The sequence below is a fragment of the Oncorhynchus gorbuscha genome, linkage group LG07 (assembly GCF_021184085.1).
Source record: "Oncorhynchus gorbuscha isolate QuinsamMale2020 ecotype Even-year linkage group LG07, OgorEven_v1.0, whole genome shotgun sequence".
NCBI lineage: Eukaryota > Metazoa > Chordata > Actinopteri > Salmoniformes > Salmonidae > Oncorhynchus > Oncorhynchus gorbuscha.
In genome coordinates, this window is record NC_060179.1 from 41901693 (window position 1) to 41909528 (window position 7836).

The following is a 7836-nucleotide window of genomic DNA, read 5'->3' on the forward strand; positions in this document are numbered from 1 at the left end:
AGTCAATAAGATTCTTGCTACGTAGCTTAACTTTCTGAACATTCGAGACGTGTAGTCCACTTGTCATTCCAATCTCCTTTGCATTAGCGTAGCCTCTTCTGTAGCCTGTCAACTATGTGTCGGTTTATCCCCTGTTCTCTCCTCTCTGCACAGACCATACAAACGCTCCTCACCGCGTGGCCAGCGTCCACCCTACTCTGGTGGTCCCAGCCGCACGACCACGTGGAGTTCCAGGTCTCCGGTAGCCTCTGGAACTGCCAATCTGCGGTCAACAAGGCAGAGTTCATCCCAGCCCATGCCTCCTCCAGTCCTCGACTTTGGCCCTGACGGAAACATGGATCACCACAGACAACACTGCCACCCTACTGCTCTCTCTTCGTCCGCCCACGTGTTCCTCGCACACCCCGAGAGCGTCTGGGTCAGCGGGGTGGTGGCACCGGGATCCATCTCTCCCAAGTGGTCATTCTCTTCTCCCTTACCCATCTGTCTATCGCCTCCTTTGAATTCCATGCTGTCACAGTCACTAGCCCTTTCAAGCTTAACATCCTTATCATTTATCGCCCTCCAGGTTCCTCGGAGAGTTCATCAATGAGCTTGATGCCTTGATAAGCTCCTTTCCTGAGGACGGCTCACCTCTCACAGTTCTGGGCGACTTTAACCTCCCCACGTCTACCTTTGACTCTTTCCTCTCTGCCTCCTTCTTTCCACTCCTCTCCTCTTTTGACCTCACCCTCTCACCTTCCCCCTACTCACAAGGCAGGCAATACGCTCGACCTCATCTTTACTAGATGCTGTTCTTCCACTAACCTCATTGCAACTCCCTCAAGTCTCCGACCACTGCCTTGTATCCTTCTCCTCTCGCTCTCATCCAACACCTCCCACACTGCCCCTACTCGGATGGTATCGCGCCGTCCCAACCTTCGCTCTCTCCCCGCTACTCTCTCCTCTTCCATCCTATCATCTCTTCCTCCGCTCAAACCTTCTCCCACCTATCTCCTGATTCTGCCTCCTCAACCCTCCTCTCCTCCCTCTCTGCATCCCTTGACTCTCTATGTCCCCTATCCTCCAGGCCGGCCTCGGTCCTCCCCTCCCGCTCCGTGGCTCGATGATTCATTGCGAGCTCACAGAACAGGGCTCCGGGCAGCCCGAGCGGAAATGGAGGAAAACTCGCCTCTGCGGACCTGGCATCCTTTCACTCCCTCCTCTCTACATTTTCCTCCTCTGTCTCTGCTGCTAAAGCCACTTTCTACCACGCTAAATTCCAAGCTTCTGCCTCTAACCCTAGGAAGCTCTTTGCCACCTTCTCCTCCCTCCTGAATCCTCCGCCCCTCCCTCCTCCCTCTCTGCAGATGACTTCGTCAACCATTTTGAAAAGAAGGTCGACGACATCCGATCCTCGTTTGCTAAGTCAAACGACACCGCTGGTTCTGCTCACACTGCCCTACCCTATGCTCTGACCTCTTTCTCCCCTCTCTCTCCAGATGAAATCTCGCGTCTTGTGACGGCCGGCCGCCCAACAACCTGCCCGCTTGACCCTATCCCCTCCTCTCTTCTCCAGACCATTTCCGGAGACCTTCTCCTTACCTCACCTCGCTCATCAACTCATCCCTGACCGTTGGCTACGTCCCTTCCGTCTTCAAGAGCGAGAGTTGCACCCTTCTGGAAAAAAACCTACACTCGATCCCTCCGATGTCAACAATTACAGACCAGTATCCCTTCTTTCTTTTCTCTCCAAAACTCTTGAACGTGCCGTCCTTGGCCAGCTCTCCCGCTATCTCTCTCTGAATGACCTTCTTGATCCAAATCAGTCAGGTTTCAAGACTAGTCATTCAACTGAGACTGCTCTCCTCTGTATCACGGAGGCGCTCCGCACTGCTAAAGCTAACTCTCTCTCCTCTGCTCTCATCCTTCTAGATCTATCGGCTGCCTTCGATACTGTGAACCATCAGATCCTCCTCTCCACCCTCTCCGAGTTGGGCATCTCCGGCGCGTCCACGCTTGATTGCGTCCTACCTGACAGGTCGCTCCTACCAGGTGGCGTGGCGAGAATCTGTCTCCTCACCACGCGCTCTCACCACTGGTGTCCCCCAGGGCTCTGTTCTTGGCCCTCTCCTATTCTCGCTATACACCAAGTCACTTGGCTCTGTCATAACCTCACATGGTCTCTCTTATCATTGCTATGCAGACGACACACACTAATCTTCCTTTCCCCTTCTGACCAGGTGGCGACCGCATCTCTGCATGTCTGGCAGACATATCAGTGTGGATGACGGATCACCACCTCAAGCTGAACCTCGGCAAGACGGAGTTGCTCTTCCTCCCGGGGAAGGACTGCCCGTTCCATGATCTCGCCATCACGGTTGACAACTCCACTGTGTCCTCCTCCCAGAGCGCCAAGAACCTTGGTGTGATCCTGGACAACACCCTGTCGTTCTCAACTAACATCAAGGCGGTGGCCCGTTCCTGTAGGTTCATGCTCTACAACATCCGCAGAGTACGACCCTGCCTCACACAGGAAGCGGCGCAGGTCCTAATCCAGGCACTTGTCATCTCCCCGTCTGGATTACTGCAAGCTGTTGGCTGGGCTCCTGCCTGTGCCATTAAACCCCTTCAACTCATCCAGAACGCCGCAGCCCGTCTGGTGTTCAACCTTCCCAAGTTCTCTCACGTCACCCCGCCTCCTCCGTTCTCTCCACTGGCTTCAGTTGAAGCTCTCGCATCCGCTACAAGACCATGGTGCTTGCCTACGGAGCTGTGAGGGGAACGGCACCTCAGTACCTCCAGGCTCTGATCAGGCCCTACACCCAAACAAGGGCACTGCGTTCATCCACCTCTGGCCTGCTCGCCTCCCTACCACTGAGGAAGTACAGCTCCGCTCAGCCCAGTCAAAACTGTTCGCTGCCCTGGCCCCCCAATGGTGGAACAAACTCCTCACGACGCCAGGACAGCGGAGTCAATCACCACCTTCCGGAGACACCTGAAACCCCACCTCTTAAGGAATACCTAGGATAGGTTAAGTAATCCCTCTCACCCCACCCCCTAAGTTTTAGATGCACTATTGTTAAGACTGTCCCACTGGATGTCATAAGGTGAATGCACCACTTGTAAGTCGCTCTGGATAAGAGCGTCTGCTAAATGACTTAAATGTAAATGTAAATGTAAACACTCAAAAACCATGTTCCCCTTTAACTGTGCGTGTGCATGAACGCAATAGCCCCTAGACTGCCATACAGAATAAATACTGTATCAGCCCACGGAGAGAAGAACAGATTTAACTTCACTCAACCCTCTAGAGTTTTCCTGTTTCCTGACTCTATCAAGTCTCATGTTATGTAGGCCTACATTGAACACCACACATTGGCAGCTATTGTAGGCTGAATGATAGAACAGCTATTTCTCTGGTAAAACCTTCTTGGGCTAGGGGCAGTATTTGACATCTGGATGAAAAGCATGCCCAAAGTAGGATATGCATATAATTGGTAGATTTGGATAGAAAACACTGATATGAACTGATATGGCAGGCAAAAACCCGAGGACAAACCATCCCCCGCCAAAAACAATGTATAGCCTACCACTGTTTCCACATCTGTCATGTTTATTATGAGATGAAAACCTCCCAGATTGCAGTTCCTAGGGCTTCCAATATATGTCAACAGTGTTTAGAAAGAGTTGCAGCCTTGGTTTTGGAAAATGAGCTAGAATTTGTAGTGGCTCCCATTTTGGCTGTAGTGTTTTCTATGTGCATGGATGAGAGTGCGTTCTTTGTTGTTTATCTCCGTAAAGACAATAACAATTCTCCGTCTTACATTTTATAGTTTATTTTTGTAATAGGGTAACTGAGGTTTGATTATAAACGTTGTTTGACTTGTTTGGAGAAGTTTATTTGTAATGTTTGGGATTAATTTTGTATGCATTTTGAAGGAGGGAAACTGGTGGATTATACAATGAAGCACGCTAGTTAAAATGAGTTTTTGGGGATATAAAGAAGGACATTATCGAACAAAAATACAATTTGTGATGTAGCTGGGACCATTTACTTGCCAAAGAAGAAGATCTTCAAAGGTAAGGCATTTATTATATCGCTAATTTGTGGCACACCTGCCTGGTTGAAAAATGTTTTTCATGCTTTTGTGTGCGGGGCGCTGTCCTCAGATAATCGCATGGTGTGCTTTCGCCATAAAGTCAGTGACTGGATTAACAAGAATTTGATGTTTGGCACTTGTATTTTCATGAATGTTAAATATTTCTATTTCTGTCATTTGAATTTCGCGCCTGCAATTTCACCGGATGTTGTCGTGAGGTGGGATCGCTAGCAGAATGCCTGCGCAAGAAAGGTTAAAATGTTATTAGTGATGCATTTGATGGTAGGCCACTCTGCAGGGTCTACATTATGATCAAATAGCCACAGCTTTACTTGACCACTGATTTCAGTGTTCATAGTAAATTCCTGAAATTTGGTCAGTGCTGAGAAAATGAGAGGGAAAATTGCTCTAAAACATAGAGTCGGAAGTTTACATACACCTAAGACAAATACATTTAAACTCAGTTTTCAAAAAGAGATTTAATCCCAGTAAGAATTCACTGTTTTAAGTCAGTTAGAGATCACCACTTTAATTTAAAAGAGAGAAATATGTGTAGAGAGAATGATTTATTTAAATTTCTTTCATCACATTCCCAGGGGAAAGAAGAGACAAAATTAGTATTTGGAGCATTGGAGGAGAGAAAAAGAGTTTAACTTGAGAGTCAAATGTTTTGGGTAGCCTTCCACAAGCTTCCCACAATAAGTTGGGTGAAAAAGAGAGAAAAACAGAGCTGGTGTAACTGAGTCAGGTTTGAGCGTCTCTTGCTCGCACACACTTTTTCAGTTCTGCCCACAATTTTTTAAGGATTGAGAGTCAGGGCTTTGTGATGGCCATTTTTCCGCAACTTTGGAAAAATGCTCGGGGTCATTGTCCATTTGGAAGACCCATTTGGAAAAACTTCCTGAGATGGCTTGAGATGTTGTTCAATATAAGATCATTTTCAGAAAAAGAGAGAGAACGTAAAGAGAGAGAAACCCCAAGAGATTAAAAGAGGTGGGAAAAGGGGAGACACTCTGAGAGGCACTGAAAAAAGGCAGAGAAAAAGAGAGAAAAACAGAGAGAAAAAGAGAGAGAAAAGGGAGAGAAACGAGAAGAAGAGAGAAAATAAAGGTGAGGGACACTCGAAAAGGAGAAAAAGCTGTCCAGGACATCAAAAAACAGCAAAGGGAGAAAGAGAGGAGAGAACATGAAGAGAGTGGAGAATGAAAACCCCCAAAAAAAAAGTGAGCAAAGAATCAAATATACATTTCTAGTCAACGGAAAAAAGAAATATCCATAGAGTTTCAGGTCCCAGTCTCAAAAGAGAGGGAAAAACAGTTGAAAAAGTGCAAGAGAGGTTTCTAAACGATCTCTAAGACATTTATGTTGACATCAATGGTGAAAGAGAGGAAAAGAAAGAAAACGAGAGAGTGGAGAGGTAAAGAGAGGCCCAGCCTCCCTGAGGGAAAAACCCTCCCTGTGGAATTCCTCCCTCAAAGTCCAAGAAAAGAGAGTGAGCCACGAAGAAGAACTCAACAGTACAGCCTCCGAGCAACACAACCTCAAAACACAAAAAAGATAGAGAGAGAGAAAGAGAGAGAGAAAGCGTTGAAAGATTCAGAGAGAAAAACAGCACCGGGAAAACTGTTTTCCAAGGAGAGAAAAAGAGAGACAAAAGCTTGAAAGAAGATTTTCCCAGAACATTCAAGAATCTCGACAAAGAGGGAAAAGGAGAGGGAAAAAGAGTATTTTTCTAAGAGAGGGCAAAGATAGGGAGTATCGAGAGAAAACTAATGACAAAACTAGCAAAAGAGGGTTTTTACGAAGAAAAACTTGTTAGTTCTCGATTCTGAGAACTTTAAAGATATTAGAAAGGAGAGAAACTCAAGAGAGCAAACTTTAAAAAGAATACAAAGAGGGAAAAGACTCAGACAAAGAGGGAAAAAGAGAGAAAAAAGAGAGAAAAAGGTGCTGAAAGATAGTTCATCTGTCTGAAAAAGAGAGAAAAAGTTCGAAAAAGAGAGGGAAAAGGGCTGAAGTTTCCAAAACGGGCAAAGGAGAGAAAGCAAGCGCTCTCCCCGGAGAGAAAAAGAGAGGTCCACTTTATTCCCAGAGAATCATGGCACCTCTCGTTCCAGAGAATGATCTGATCCCTCATTGAGATGTCTTGAAGCTTTGGAGAGAAAAGAGAGACTAAGAGAGAGAAAAAGAGACAGGTCTCGCATGAGGAAAAAGGGAGAGAAAAGAGAGAAAAGGAGATGAGAAAAAGAGGAGAAAAGGGATCATATTTCTAAAAGGAAGACGGAATTGAAAAGTCAATGCGGAAAACGAGAGGGGAAAAGGGAGAAAAAGAGAGGAGAGAAAAAACGAGAGGGGAAAAGGGAGAAAAAGAGAGGAGAGAAAAAGAGAGAAAAAGAGAGAGAAAACGAGAGAAAATGAGAGAGAAAAAGAGAGCGAAAAAGAGAGCGAAAAACGGAGAGAAAAAGAGAGACAAAGAGAGAGAAAAACAGAGACAAAGAGAGAGAAAAAAACGAGAGGGGAAAAGAAGAGAGAAAAAGAGAGGAGAGAAAAAGAGAGGAGAGAAAAAGAGAGAAAAAGAGAGAGAAAAAGAGAGAAAAAGAGAGAAAAAACGAGAGAAAAAGAGAGAAAAAAAAAGAGAGAAAAAGAGAGAAAAAGAGAAAAAGAGAGAGAAAAAGAGAGAGAGAAAGAGAGAAAAAGAAAAAAAGAGAGAGAAAAAGAGAAAAAGAGAGAAAAAGAGAGAAAAAGAGAGAAAAAGAGAGAGAAAAGAGAGAGAAAAGAGAGAAAAAGAGAGAGAAAAAGAGAGAAAAAGAGAGAGAAAAAAGAGAGAGAAAAAGAGAGAGAAAAGAGAGAGAGAAAAGAGAGAGAAAAGAGAGAAAAAGAGAAAGAGAAAAAGAGAGAGAAAAGAGAGAGAGAAAAGAGAGAGAAAAAGAGAGAGAGAAAGAGAGAGAAAAAAGAGAGAAAAAGAGAGAGAGAAAAAAGAGAGAGAGAAAAAGAGAGAGAAAAAGAGAGAAAAAAGAGAGAAAAGAGAGAGAGAAAAGAGAGAGAAAAAGAGAGAAAAAGAGAGAAAAAAGAGAGAAAAGAGAGAAAAAGAGAGAAAAAAGAGAGAAAAAGAGAGAAAAAGAGAGAAAAAGAGAGAGAAAAAGAGAGAAAAAGAAAAAGAGAGAAAAAGAGAGAGAAAAAGAGAGAGAAAAGAGAGAGAAAAAGAGAAAAAAAGAAAGAGAGAAAAAAGAGAGAAAAAAGAGAGAGAAAAAGAGAGAGAAAAGAGAAAAGAGAGAAAAAGAGAGAAAAAGAGAGAGAAAAAAGAGAGAAAAAGAGAGAGAAAAAGAGAGAAAAAAGAGAGAGAAAAAGAGAGAAAAAAGAGAGAGAAAAAGAGAGAGAAAAGAGAGAAAAGAGAGAAAAAGAGAGAGAAAAGAGAGAAAAAGAGAGAGAGAAAAGAGAGAGAGAGAAAAAGAGAGAGAAAAAGAGAGAGAAAAAGAGAGAGAGAAAAGGGAGAGAGAAAAGGGAGAGAAAAAGAGAGAGAAAAAGAGAGAGAAAAAGAGAGAAAAAGAGAGAGAAAAAGAGAGAAAAAGAGAGAGAAAAAGAGAGAGAAAAGAAAAAGAGAGGAAAAAGAGAAAAAAGAGAGAGAAAAAGAGAGAGAAAAAAGAGAGAAAAAGAGAGAGAAAAAGAGAGAAAAGAGAGAGAAAAAGAGAGAAAAAGAGAGAGAGAGAAAAGAGAGAGAAAAAGAGAGAAAAGAGAAAGAGAGAGAGAAAAAGAG

General features: G+C 44.3%; 1 protein-coding gene across 1 annotated transcript in view; it reads right to left on the minus strand.

Annotated features, from left to right (window-relative positions):
- Nucleotides 1-7836, minus strand: part of LOC124039873 — a 31787-nt gene that overhangs the window by 21872 nt on the left and 2079 nt on the right. The window lies entirely within an intron of this gene.